This window comes from Mustela lutreola, chromosome 5 (genome assembly GCF_030435805.1).
Source record: "Mustela lutreola isolate mMusLut2 chromosome 5, mMusLut2.pri, whole genome shotgun sequence".
In the NCBI taxonomy this organism is placed as follows: Eukaryota; Metazoa; Chordata; class Mammalia; order Carnivora; family Mustelidae; genus Mustela; species Mustela lutreola.
In genome coordinates, this window is record NC_081294.1 from 2,046,087 (window position 1) to 2,060,718 (window position 14,632).

Here is a 14,632-nt window from a genome sequence, read left to right on the forward strand (position 1 = left end):
ACCACACTATTTTAAGGAGGTATAGTATATATAGTGTATATATATATATATAGTATATATAAGGTATAGTAATACCTCCACAGCAAATCTTGAATTCAAATAGATTATATCTTTCATTTATGTCTATATGTGTACTATTTTTCTTCCTTCTTCTTTTTAAGTTAATTTCAAGTCATCTTGTTAATTTCTAGAAAAAATCTGTTGAAATTTTAATTAGAATTGCTTTGGTATAGATCAATTGAGAGAAAATTAATATCTTAATAATACTGAGCCTTCCAAAAAACAAACGAACATAATTGGATCTTCCAACATATGAACATGGTACATCTCTCCTTAACTTACATATTCTTCAATTTCTCTCTTTAGCACTTTATAATTTCCATTGTAGAAACTTATACTTCTTTTGTTGCTACTACAGTTGATATGTTTTTGTGTTCTTATAAGTGATATAGGCTTTGCAATTTCATTTTCTAGTTATCCATTTCAGGTACATAGAGATATAATTTCTTTCTTTCTTTTTTTTTTTTTTAAAGATTTTCGTTTATTTATTTGAGACACAGCGATCACAAGAAGGCAGAACAGCAAGCAAAGGGGGGGGGCAGACTTCCCGCTGAGCAGAGAGCCCAACTCGGGGCTCGATCCCAGGACCCTGAGATCACGACCTGAGCTGAAGGCAGAGGCTTTAACCAACTGAGCCACCCAGGCGCCCAGAGAGATATAATTTCTTAAAATTGAATTCTGCAATATTGCTATATTTGCCTACTCTAATGATCTTCTTAGAGGTTCCTTAGGCTTTTCTATCTACACAATTATGAATAAATACAGTTTTACATCTTTCCTATCTGGATTCCTTTCTTTACTGTATTAAATAGAGTCTCTGTCTTCACTGTTGAATAGTAGTGAGGAAAGAAGATCTTCTGGTCTTGTTCCCCATCTCAGGTGGAGAGCACATCAATATTTCACGGTAAGTATGGCACGAGCTGTAGATCTTCCCATGTGTGCCTTTACCATTACGTATCCCCTCATGGTCATTTCATCTGTACAGTCTCTCATGACTTCACCTCTCTCATTCCTGTTATTAGTAATTTGTGTTTTCTCTCTTTTTTCTTTTACCAATCTTGCTAGAGGTTTGTCAGTTTTATTTATATTTTCAAAGAAATAACTTCTGGCCCTGTTGAGTTTCTCCACTGTGTCACACTATTGGTTCATTTGTTTCTTTAATTTTATTTCACTGACTTCCACTTTTATTTGTAAAATTGCCTGTCTTCTTATTTAAGGTTTAAGTTACTCTTTTTCCTTTTCCTTGCCAATTTAAGATGGAATTAGAAGGCATTAATGTCACAGCTTCTTTCATTTGAATACAGGCATCTAAAGCTATCAATATTCCTCTCATGACTGATTTAGCTGCATCAAATTTTAATGTCTTATAATTTCATTATTACTTAATCAAAATATTTTCAGCTCCTCTTGTAATTTCTTTGATTTGAGGGTTGTTTAAGGTTTTTTTTATTTAATTTTCAAATACTTGGAAATGTTCTAGAAATCTTACTGGTACTAGTTTCTTTGTTAGTACTAGTCTTGTCAAAGAAAATATGTTGTATCATCTCCACCTCGAATAGACTCTATCCAGCCAAATGCCTCATGTAGTTTGAGAACAGAGTATACTCTCAACAAGTAGAAGAATGGGTGCCGTGTTCCATAAATGATAGATCAAACTGGTTGATAACTTACCTTTTTAAACTTATGGGAAGTTTAGTGACACAAGCACTGTCGTATTCTTTTGTTGAGCGTTACACAAAAAACTAAAGAAAAGTTTCATAAGAGAAGACATCCTAGTCTGGTGAAGACATCACTTATGAATGGAAATGTGTGGTGAAGAATGAATCCTGGTGGGAGAAACTGAGTCATGGAGTGACATCCTGCCCTTGGGAGAGAGAGAGCCCACTCTGTGGAAAACGGGTGACCTCGTCTTCCTCCTCAGCCTAATCTAGGGTTTGGTGATCTTTTATTTTAAAAGGTCAAGTAGTAAATGTTTTAGGTTTTGTAGACCAAGAGGAAAAATCAAGGCTATTCTGCAGGTGCTAATATAACATATAAAAATGTAAAAGCTATTCTTAACGTTGCAGGCTGTGACAAATCAGGCTACTTCTGGGTTTGGCTCACAGACCCCAGTTTGCCGACTCCTGCATCGTGTCCTGAGTGCACTCCGCTGAACACTGTGGAGAGTGGCTAGAGCAGATGGCACTGGAATGAGGTCCCGGGTCAAACTGGGGGGGAGGGGGGGTCTCTGCATGAAACACACTTGGGCAAACCGTGTTACTGCTGAAATTCACAGATGCTTCTGCATACAACGTGCACTGAGAACTTCCATACGAGTCCTGTGAAAGGAGGTCCTTCCTGGAAAGGTCTCGCAATAGAACAAGTTCATTTTGCTCCGTCTCCTGAGGGTCTGGAGGGCCTTCAAACACTCTTCAGTGAACGCCGGTCTGACCTATTTTTCAAAAGCCGGCTCTCCTTTTCACTCCTTGTATTTCTAAGGTGGAAATTTCTCTGATCCACTGTGTTTCACAAGTATTAGAAATTCTTCCCTTTCATTTCTAATAATGAAGGAAAGACATGAAGTTGCCAGAGGGAAAGCTGAATTCACATCATCATTTTATCTGGACAGATTCAGAACATTGGGCAGAGCTAACTCTTTTGTGTTGTGTCTGTCACCTCACACTAGAATGTAAACTTCTTGAGGGAAACTTTTTTTTATTTTTCTGTTTCCATCACTGTGATGCCCTTAAAACCCTGAAAAGTTTCTAACAGGCAGAGAGTGCTCAATGAATGTGCACTCGGTGAACAAATGAGGCCTCCTGACCTTCAAGAAGCTCTAGTAGGATGTGGCATCAGGTTTATCTGGGAGCAGTATATTAACAACAACCTCAATGGACTAGGTACCCCTGGTATTCGCAACAAACCAGGGGACTTCAGACAACATAAATGAACTATCTTTCAATTCCGGAGTTTGCACGTCGGGAATCCAGGTGTCTGTAGGTGTGTCCCTTGGGAGAATGGGGGAGGACCCATTCCCGCTTCTTGCCGACTCTGCTGGCTGCAGGCGTCCCTGGGCTCGTGGCCGTGTCTTTCTCAGCCCCGTCCTCTCCCGGGTTTCGTCCTGGTTGTGTCTGTCTCATCTGCCTCTCGCTTACAAAAACACCTGTGACCCCACTGATGACCCAACCATATATTTCAGGACAAGCTTCTCATCTCAAAATCCTTACCTGAACTACACCTTTAGCCATAGAAGGTGATACTCACAGGTTTGGGGATTCGGACGTGGGGTTTCTGGGATTCCCATCATTCAGCCACTACATTGGGCACTGTGGAAAGTCTGGAACCTTGATTTCCATCTTGGTTTCCATTAGGAACTAAGTTTGATGCAGAGATAGGCAGCTCCAAGAAAATCCCACTTCACGCTGCCTGTGACAAAACTATGTGCAACAAAGAAGTCTGGCTCTTCAAAATTACCAACCAGTGATGAAAGACCAGCATGCTGTCACATTATCAGCTCCAAATTTGTTTTACATCCTTTTAGATGGAGTGTCTTACACAGCAAAAAGCAAGTTATTACTGAATACATTAGTAAAGAAATAAATAAAGCTGGTTCTGAATTGTTTAAGGTGGTGATGTAAAACATAAAGAAAATGATAAATCCTTGCAAAGTGGGTTATAGAAACATAATGCCAGAGGTCTTGAATGTTTCTATCAGTTCTCACTGTCTGTATATCACGTGGGGTTTTACATTTTGGAGCAGGTTTTAAGGTAAACAGAGACTGAATTCCAAACGGCTTCTGTACTCATGATGACCCTGACTTTATTAGTAATGAGATCTAATGACATCATCTTTTGACAGTCATGATCTTTAACCTGGTTTGATCTAAACCAGACTCCTCAGGAATGATATCATTAAGGTAAATCCCTGAAAAGAGACCCAGCCACTTCAGTATAAACCGTTGAGAGGGATTGAGTTACTGAGAATGACTTCACCCACCCCTCCATTCTTCCTTGGGCGATACAGAGCATATCGAAACTGCAGAGGAGGGCAGCGGATTAGTGATGTTGTTTTTAGTAATAACACTCAAAATCATACCAGAATTCTAATTATGCATATGGGCAGGCTTATTTAAATACGGTTTAAATCCTTTTTCGTTAGACAGATTTTAACTCTGAGAGTCCATACTTCTCTCCGTGTTTGAAAAGAATGGCTGGCATTTATGCAACGGTAATTTTAAATAAACCTCATGTCTGGAGTGCAGGATAAGGCAGAGGTTTCTGCGTGAATGTGCCACCTAGCTGTAGGAACAAGTTGTGAAAATAATCTATAAATAACATTTGCATGAGCCAAGAGCTGTGCATGCAAATGAAGCCTGTCTGTGGGTCCACGTCTCTCCGTCTCCAGCAGCACTGCCCCAAATCCTGGCTGTGACACCTGTCTCCTGCCCTGGGATGGCCTCCCTGCTGGTCTCCTGGCTTCTACCGGCCCCCTTCTAAAAGCATTTCTCTGCGGAACCACAAAGTGCTGACCTGGATGTGTCTAGGCAGAAACAGCGCCATAGGCGCAGACGACCACGCCCGCCCGCCTAACAACCCTCATCCACGATTACACACGAATGCTTGCACAACCACAACACGTACCATCGGAGTCAATAACTAACTTGACAAACTATTTCCAGAAAGAACTAACATGACTTTCTTGATCTGACTTTGTTCATACACGTGATTCTCCAAAGTTATCAGTGAACTCTTCAGAGGCAAAACACAAAAGATCTCAAGTCACTAGAAAAAATTCTTAATACTCAGGATAAACGCAGGCTTAGTCCCGATAAAGATACGTTTGAACCCACAGTAGATTTTCATGTCTGTCTTTGCAGAGCTACTGAGAGAATTAACATCCCAACCGGACAAAACCCTAAATCATTTGGCTTAGGCAGAAACGAGCTGACGAGCTCACGGGAGACCTGGGTTCCAGAGCACGTGGCTATGTTCCCAGGGGTGTCCTCCAGACTCGGGGCTTGACTTTCCGGCCACAGTGTGCTCTGCGTCTCCCCACCTCAGCTCCGGGGCTTTGGAAGATGGTACGGAATCTCCAACCCCTGGTTTGAATTCTGGGCAGCAGCAGGAACCCCCACCCCAGGAACCTGGGTGAATTTCCCCTTCTACCCCCACGTTCTGATTGGGTCCTGGCCCATTTCTGAGCCATCAGTCTGTCGGTGCAGCTGGAGCTACCCTGTGGTTGTTCTCTGCAAGAAACTGGCTGGGGAGTGGACCATCCCCAGGGACCCGGATCCAAGCAGGCCGCATCCCAAGGGCATGGGGGCTCCGTCCACTGCCCTGAGCAGCTGTATCAGATGTGCCACGGAGGAAAGCCTCGCCTGTCCCTGAACTGGAGGGGGGCAACAAGCAGTTGCTCATTGGCTCCAGGCAGAAGACTGGGTTCCGTGGCCGTGTCTTCCTGGGGGGGTGAAGGGGTGGCAAGGCACCCAGCTTCTCTCGGCTCAGTTTCCTCCTCTGTGAAATGGGAATCACCACGCGGATCCTTCCTCCAGGAGACGTCGTGCCACTCGGAAATGGGCACATCCCTGACTGCCGCTTGTACCCGCAAATTCAGAGCCTTCCCTTTGATGCCCCAAGCAGAGCCGGCAGATAGAGGGGGTGTGCGGAGAAGGGGGTGAGGTTTGGTGTGGCTCCTGAGTCCCAAGCTTGCCCGTGTTACCATGAGCACCCCCCCCCCCCATTAAAGCAGGAGTTCCCAGCACTTTGAAACACTGTACCGCGCGGTAACTTAATAACATGTGATTTATGGAGCCTCAGAAGGAGTATCAACATCTCCATCCTGGAAACAAATCAAAGTTCAGACACGGGCGCAAACACTAATTACTTTTAACAAGTGCAAGCGAAAGGTGACGGAGGGCAGGGCGGCGTTTGGCCCCTCCGGACAGCGGACAGCGAGCCGGGTAAGCGGGGAGCACAGCCGCAGGGAGGGGAGCCCCGGGCCGTCCGCTGCCGCCGCCCTTTGAAGTCTCCTGTGCGCGAGGTGACCGACATCCATCTTTAAAGTGTGCTGAGTCCTGAGGGCTGCTTTGGGTTAGTGAAGGAATGTGCACTTATTTGAAACCTGACCCCAGGGCCCCTAAAAAGTTAGGCTTAGGCGGGGCCAGGGGTGACCTTGTGAATTTAGACAGCTGCCAGGCCACCGCTAGGAGCAAATTACCAGGGGCCGCGGGGATTTTCCACACTCAGAAAGCAAAGGGAACCTCTGCAAGCTCCGCAGGGTCAGCTCCCGTCTCTGAGGCCTGTGTGAGAGCTCGAGCCAGAGGGCCTGGCCGATCCGGGTCGAGGCTGAGGGGCGCGGCGGGGCGGGCCCGGGGAGCGCAAGCGGGTTCCCCTGCGCCCCTGCCCGTGCGCCCCTGCCGGTGCGCCCCTGCCGGTGCGCCCCGTCGGAGCGCGGCCTCCGGGAGCCGGCGCCAGGCGCAGGTGCAACACACCCACCGAGTGGGTAGTTCCGGTGACTCTGCGGGGACCCGAGGGTCGTTGGCTTCCCAGAACGAGGCCCGGCCTACCCGCACCCTTGGAGAAGCCGGCCGCTGTGTGCTGGTGACTCAGGCTGTCCTCGCAGTCCAGCCAGGCGCGGCCTCAAGTGGCTCGTGAATAGAAGGTCTCCCTTTATTCAGGCTTACAGAATGAGGGACAAGGGAGATTCTGCGAAGACGATTAAAGATTGAACAGTGTAGGAATGGAAGTCAGGTTTCCCCTGGGATCCCCCAGTGAAGAAAATGCATGCGGGGAATTCAGATTTATTCCGGGGGTGTTGAAAAAGCTGCGGCCATGGAGCCGGGTCAGAGCTCCTGGGCCGCAGCCTGTGCGCAGGGAGCCAGGGTTCCCCCAGGGGCCCTCACCAAGCACTTCCAGTCCGCCCTCCGCACCCTGCACCCGGTTGGTGCAGACGGTGCCCCCGGGCTGAGGCGCGGATCCGGGGTCAGGTCGCGCTGGCACCAGCGGTGTCTGCTCTCCGCATTCTTCGGTTTGGGTCCTGCGACAGTGAGAAGCCCTAAATACTGTGAAAAGTCGGGGCTGAAGCAAATGGCTGTGGAAACAGGTCCCGCCCACCTGTGCACGGCGGCTCCCTAGAGGCTTCCGGCCCTGCCTGAGCCGATCTTTACTGGAACATTCCGTTCACGGTTTCCACCCCAGATGGCTTGTGAGGCAGACAGGGATGGGGCTGGGGGCCGGCGATGTGTCGTGGAGGGGGTCGAGCCCACGTCTCCGTGCGGATCTTGTTCCGCCGGCGCATCTCGCCACCCCAGAGGCACACAGGACCTGACTTGGTCACTGGGGCTCGCCAGCCCCGGCTCCAAGCTCCGAGCTGGGGGCGGATGGGGCGTCCCCTCCGTGTCAGGCCGGCTCCGCGGCAGAGCATTGCTCTCCTTCTTCCGAATCGGGGTTTGCAGTGTGGGTGGCCGGTCGGGCTGTCCCTTCTCTTGTGGACGGTCCCTTGAACCAGTTCTTTCCCCAGAGTGTTCGTGCTGGTGTCTGCTGTCAGGCCTGTCCTCTGTCGTTTCGGGCACATGCACTGTGTGGTGTGGAGACGCCTGGCAACACGGGGAGATGCAAGTGGCAAGCTTGGTCTGCAGGCGAGTCAAAGAGAATGACCCAAACGGCCCACGCTGGGTCGCAGGAGGATGTCGGGGCCTGTGGCCTGTGTCGCCCGCTTTCTGCTGATAGACGCAAGCCGAGCCCCCAGCCCCTGGTGACGATGGTGCGGGATGACGGGCGCCGTGACCCTGGGTGCAGACGGAAACACTGAGCGCTGGGAGCTCTGGGCGCATTCCCGCCTACCTCCTCATCTGTGTCTCCCTTCAGTCAGTTCACGTTTTCAGGTCTTCCACGGAAAACAGAAGTTGGAGGTCAAGCTCGCTTCCTTGAATTACGCTCCAGGGCTTCCCCATGAGTGCGGGTACAGTAGGCACCGTGGGGTTCCTGGGACCCATGCGTCCTGGGTCGCCTGAGGGGAGAGCTCCCCTCTCAGAGCACCCGGTGTCTGGGGGACCGCTTCGGGGGACAAACTTTGGGAGGTGCGGGCCGATGCATCTCCTGGGGTTGCCGCTGAGGGACCCGCTTTGGCTGATCGTGAGAAGAGCCATTTCCTCAACCACAAAGTAGTTTGAATCACGAAAGCTGGTCTTCCCTAATTCGGTCTCCTAGTTGGTTATGCAAGAAACGCATTTCACCTTCCTAAGGAAAACTCTCAAACGAGGGCCAGTACCTGACAGAGACACGCGATAGCTCCGACTGTGGGGCACTGGAAGACGGGCTGAGGGTGTCTGCGTCCCCACCCCAAGCCACTCAGAACGTCCTTGCGGCTCAGTGCTGCTGCCAAGGGGGACGCAGGACGGGGCGGCAGGGTCGCCATCGCAACGACGTCCAGTGACGGCGTCTGAAGGCTGTTGGACGGAGCCGTCCAATGCAGCCCGAGCGGTCCCTCGGCCGTCCTCGACAAAGGTCTGGAAAAGCCGCTTCCAAGCATGCAGACGGGTGCCTCCGTTCCTGCCACTGTGGACCTGTCCCATGTCGCGTGAGCCTTAGCCCGTGCTGGACCCGCGGGGAGAAGCAACACCAGCCTGCCATGCAGGTCCGTGCGCGCGACGGGCACGCGTGTGCGGTGGGGTCCGTCCACCCCCGGGGTCCTTAGCGGGGTCCTGCTCCTCACCCCGCCCCGACACGCCCGCCCCCACTGGAAGACATTTCCACTCCAGACCCGGGAGGTGATGCCGAGCGAGGGGCCCCCTCATCTCCGACCCCGCCTGGCCCCTGCCACGGGGCCTCTTCTCCGAAGGGGGAGGCAGGGCTCCCGTCGGGGTGCTCCAAGCGGAGAGAACCACCAGCCCGGAAGAAAGTCCCTGCAGCGGCAGAGCAAACCGCTGACGTCAGACAGGCGTTCTTATCCCGCAGGGCCGGTGTCAGGCGGGGAATCGGGAAACAGATTCTCCCAAATGTCAGCCACGCCGGTCTCCCCCGACCCCTCACCCCTGCGCAGAGCGAGCCCAGTGCCTGCTGGCGGTGACAGGGACCCTGGGCCTGTCTTGGCGCCATCCAGGGGGTGTCCTGGGAATGACACAGGCCTTTCGGTCGGGGACACATGTGATGTTTGGGGGGAAAGGGAAGGGTTTTGTCTTTCTCCGGCACCCACATGCCCACATTTTTCTCTTCAGAAGAAGGAAAACGCAGGGACACAGAACCTGGGCCCACGTACTGCAGAGCAAAACACGCAGCAGAACCGGGGCGGCCAGTGCCTTTCTCTGTGGCCTCCACGCTGCGCCCATGGGCAGCCGGACACAGCCTTTTGGGTCCTGTTGGCTGCTGGTGGGTGCGGGTGCCTTCCCTTCGCTGCGGTAAGACTCTCCGCCCCTCCGGGCGCCCCTTCTGCCGTGTCCTAGTGCATGGCTTGGGGAGGGGACGGGCCGGACACCCCGAATCACAGCCTGGGTGTGTGTCATGTCCCTGGGGAGAGCTTTAATCCTAGATGAGGCACAGGTTCGCTGTGCTTCCAGGTGGACCCCAGGCCAATGGCCTGAGTCCACTTTCTGGCCCTGCCCCTCACCAGAACACACTCTGTGGGCCTTTCTGTGCCTCAGCGTCCATACTTGCCGAACGGGGCCGAGACGGTGCCGCCAAGGCCAGTGGCTGCAGCGATGGCTAGTGGCGACCCTAGTTGGAGCCCGATGCAGAGCGAGTCGGGCAGGCGAGGAGGAAGAGAGAGGGGCCCTGGGGGAGGTGACCGCAGGATGGGACAGACGTGGGGGACAGACACCTGGGGGACTGGAGGTCTTTCTGGGAAGGGGACATTCATGCCCTGTGGTCAGCACGGCTCAGGAGAAGACATTGGGGCTCTGGATTCTGGTCCGCACTCTGAGTTTCATTTTCGGGTGGAGTTTGTGGCAGTTTCTTCTCCCGCTTGCTCAGTTCCTGGGACAAGTAAGAGTGGCCGGACTGAGATTAGGATCTGCTGCGGACGCCATGAACCTATAACCGTAAATCAGAACCTTAGACAAAAACATAGTTATTGCAGGGCTAGACCCAGGCCCTCCCGGCAGGGGCAGGGGCAGGGGTCTTCCTTCTTCTGGGGAAGTCCCGTCTCCCAGGCACTAGAGGAGGCACCAGAGGGGGGCACCGGCTTGGTCATGACCTCCAGCTTCTGTGTCCCTGACGGCTCCTCGTGGGGAGATGACCTGTTAGGCAGTGGCCCGGTCCCCAGAGCTGTGAGGGTGTGGGACTGCGTGGGTGTGAGGACAGAGATTCATTCCCTTGCCTTCTGACGACCTCCCTGGCCAGTGGTTGGCCCCTCCCACCCTTAGTCCCTGCGGGGGCAGGCAGACATTTCTCTGGAGACGATGGGGCTCGGGGCAGCTGAGGGGACAGGAGCAAAGGCAGTGGCTGTTACTGGGGTTGGGGGAATAGGGCTCTCACTGTGCAGACTGTGGGTGAGGGTCTCGGCCCCAAAGCCCGGGAGCCCAGGGGGGAACCGTGTGCAGCAGCCATGAGGAACCCTAAGCTGGCCGGTGGGGCTGGGGAGGGAGCCGTGCCGTCTCTTCTCTATGGAGGGTCAGAGCCATAGAGGAGATGCTGGGAGAAATCGCAATCCAGGACTCCGAGGAAGGATGCCGCCACGTCCCTGAGACGTTGTCTTCTGAGACAGGACTGGCCGCTGGAGGGAACACAGCCCTGCTCGCTCTGGTTGACAATGGGTGGTTTCCGGCAAAGCTGAACACACTCGGCCACACAAGCCGGACGTTGTACACCTCGGTGTTGGTGGGGGCGGTGGGGGCAATGAGTAAATACGCTGGGGCCCACCCCGACAATGGGGTACTTTTCAGCACTAAAAAGAAACGAGCTTTCCAGCTGTGGAAAGATGCGGGGTGAACTAAATGCACGTTAAAGGTGAAGGAAGCCGGGCTGGTCTATGTCCCCTGGGGTCCCAGCTTGGATGACTCGTGTCAGCTTGGCCGAAACGCCAGACACCGGACATATGGCCGAGCATTCTACTGGATGTGTCCACAAGGGTGTTTCTGGGATGAGTTTAACATTTGAATCAGGAAATTAAAGAAAGCAAATCGGCCACCCCAAATGCAGGTGGGCCCCATCTAATCAGTTGAAGGCCTGAATGCAGCAGAAGCACCCAGTAAGAGGGAACTTGTCCTGCCTGACCACCGTGGCCTGGGGCATTGGTGTTTTCAAGTCCCTGGACTCAAACAGAAACATCTCCTGCACTCGGGCTTGGGCCTGCTGTCATCTGGACACAAGTATTCCACTGGCACTCTGGGGTTTCCCACAACTGATGGCAAAGCTTCAGACTCATCAGTTCCCATAATGGCACGAACCAGTTCCCTATAATAAACCTTTCGTTACGTGTATGCGTTCCCTTGACCCTCCTTCTCTGGAGAGCCCTGATTCCTGCAGCCAGGGTACGGCATTCTGGAAGAGGCAGAGGGCCGGAGAGTGTGGGAGCCTGGGGGTCGCAGGAGCTAGGGGAGGGGAGGGTGCATGGGGACATCACAGTGGACCCGCGGGGCAGCCCTCACATGCACAGCCCCAAGAGTGACCTGAAGAAAGCTGCGGGCTCTGGTGATGTGGTAAATCTTTGTAGCTTCCCTGCTTTTAATAAAGACTTTTCAGTGGACGGGGTGTTGACAGGGGGAGAAGGTGCATTCGTGGGGTTGGGTGTGGAAATCTGTACTTTCTACTCGCTTTTACTGTGAACATAAAACTGCTGTAAATATCATTTTGATTTTTTTTGCAGTTTTTATGTTTTGTTTTGTTTTGTATTTTATGCTGCTCCTTCCAGCCCTGGATCACGGGCGTCCTGTGGAGTCGGTCCCACGGCATCTGGGAGGCAGAGGGCGGGCCCTCCCTGGTCTCCAGGCTCACAGCTCTGACTGTTTTCACATCAAGGTGGAGACAATCAAATGCCTTAACGTTGCTTCAGAGATGCTGGACTGCCTCGGACCTCCCGCTAGAGCTCTGAAATCCGGAGAAAGTCTGGAATTCATTTTTCCATTAATCTAGACCCAGGGATCCCCTTCGTCACTGCACGCTCCCTCCTGTCTGTGAGCAGTCGTAGAGAGTCCGGCTGACATTTCAGAAACGTGTCCCAGTAATTTCATTAAGATGCATTTGGCTTGTTCTCTTCCGAGAAGTTGAGACCTCAAGTCTTGCACTTAGGTTTGCCTCGGCCCCCAGAATTCCCGGCTGGCTCATCGTCCCTGTCAGCTTGCAGGAGCACCCTTGTGCCGGGGGCGTGACGAGGGAGCCTCGCGTTCCTCCACTGGGCATGGAGCGGAGGCCCGACACCGTGAGCAGGGGGCACGGACACAGGTCTTTCGCTCTAACTTACGTGCAAACAGTGGCGCTCAGACCAGACCCGCCCACGTGTGTTTCCTGCCCCCCCCCCCCCGCTTTCTCTATCTGGGTGCAAACGGTGCCAGGACAAGCACTGATTTTCAGCTTTTCATAGGCCGGGCTCAACTACCTCTGTTAGTGAGAGGCTCTTGTGCACCGTGCTGAGAACTCGAGGAGACCCCTGGACGCCGAGGCGGGACAGAGGCACAGGGAGCCTCTGCAGTCCCCAGCGCACACTCACCTGCCCGGTCCCGCGGAGCTCTTCCCTTGCTCACAGCTCTGGCTCGGTCAGTACACTGTGTACGGAAGTACACGTGCTCGCTGCTGCCTTCAGATTCATTTGCACAGGGAATGCTAACAGCAGACGTGCAGTGTCCCCTACACCCCAGTGAGGGTGCGGTGGCCGGCCGGGTGGGTGGGAGCAGGATCCACGGTGTAGCTGTATCAGCAGCGGATACCTGTGGCTCCTCACCCCATGCCCAGGCCCCAGTGCTGAACCCGGGGGCTGGCCCTGAATTCATCCAACTGCAGGGCTGGGTGCCGGTGGCATTTCTTCACGGGCTGACATGTTTCTTGCATCCTAGTAAACACCTCCGTGGCTTGACTGGTGGCTCAGGCAGGACCCTCCTCCCCGGCTTGCAAGCAGTTTGCAGGTTGGCAGAAGGAGCCCACACCCTGGTTCTACCGTTCCCCGGGCCCTGAGGCCGCTCTCCTTGTCCCGCCTAAAGAGGAAGGGGGTCTTCAGAGCTTAAGCAGACACCAGGGAGCCTCCTCCCGAGGCCACACCCCTGCCCTCTGACCTTTAAGCCAGGAGGACATCTATAACCATGTCCTTGTGGTCCCTTGTCACAAGCCAGTGCACATTTGCTAAAAGGATCAAAATAACGTTTGAGAAATGTGGCTGAGAGTTCAGCATGGAGAGTGAGCGATGACCGTGGGGCGCGGTCCGCAGCGGCATGCAGGGCTGGCAGGGACCAGCAGGGCTGACACACAGGTGCGGCATGGAGCTGCTGCCACCTTGGACCCCGGGGCGCAAGGTTCTACGGAGCTGCAGCTGGGCCAGGCTCATGGCTCATGGAGAACCGCTGGACAGGGAACCCACGGTGGGGACGCTGGGGGAGGGGAGCGGGAGAGGCTGACATCAACGGAACAGCAAACACGGTCTTCCTTGAGGTTGGGAACCCACGTCTCACATCTCGGGCTCAGCCACCCGTGGAACTTGACAAACTGAGAATCTGTCTTGTCTGCAGGTCATGCAGTGCGGAGAGCCCTCGCCAGTGTGAAATCCACACCCTGTTCTGGAGTCCACCTGTCGGGTCGCGTTCCGCAGCCCAGGACGCTTCCTGCAGCCGGAAGCGCTGGATGCCGCGCTCAGCCTTGTCCCGTCTTCACGAGAGTCGTGGGTCATTTCAGCCTTTCGCGTTCGACATCGGATCTTTTCAAAATAACTGTTGAAAGTGCTTATGATATTCGTCCGGATTCCCCACAGATCCCGTGGGACTGGGAAGCCCTCCCTGGGCCTGGGTTTTCTCCCCACCTTGTGGCCCCGGGCAGCGTGCACACCCTCGTGCACTTCCCTGACTTCACGCCATACCGCGCTGACCCCGCACGTTAGTCTCAGTACTTGCCTGTCCAGCCCAGCTAGCCTCCGGCAGAGGGACCCTGGGTCTGTGGCCGCATGCTCTGGCCGAGGACAGGAGGTCCCGCTGGGACTGAGTCTCTGCTTTGACGACTTCTCTTTGAGCAGCGTGTGTTGGAGGCGAGTGGAGTGCAGTGTGTGGCCCTCCTTGGCGTCGGAGCGGCTCTGTGTCCTGCGAAGACGTTTGTGGCAGCGTTACTGCTCTGCTACCGAAGGGTCCTGTGCTAAAGCCAGGCTTTCGGAAATATGGAAAGCTTGAGTAGAGTTCGAACAGATTATAACGAAGCTCGGGCTGTTCGTAGGGCAGCCGCGGAGGAGCTTGCCGGGCGGCTTTGACAGCATTTCCTGCCGTGGGGAGCTCAGTCCCTAGGATGGGGGCCGCGGACCAACACGGGCCGGCGTGTGCCGCTCGCGCGTGGCTGCTGGACCGCGGGTCCGGGACGGCCCTTCCAGCCGCACTGTGCCTCCGCAGCTCTGAATTTTTGGCGGCCGCGCGGCCGAGCGCCCCTCGTCCGTGAGGAACCGTGGGATGTCAGCACAGGGAACCGGAACCAC

At 53.7% G+C, this 14,632-nt stretch overlaps 1 pseudogene; it reads left to right on the forward strand.

The window, feature by feature from the left end:
* LOC131831502 (ras-related protein Rab-7a-like) overlaps positions 1–14,305 on the forward strand; it is a 35,859-nt pseudogene extending 21,554 nt beyond the window's left edge.
* Positions 14,306–14,632: the final 327 nt, after the last annotated feature.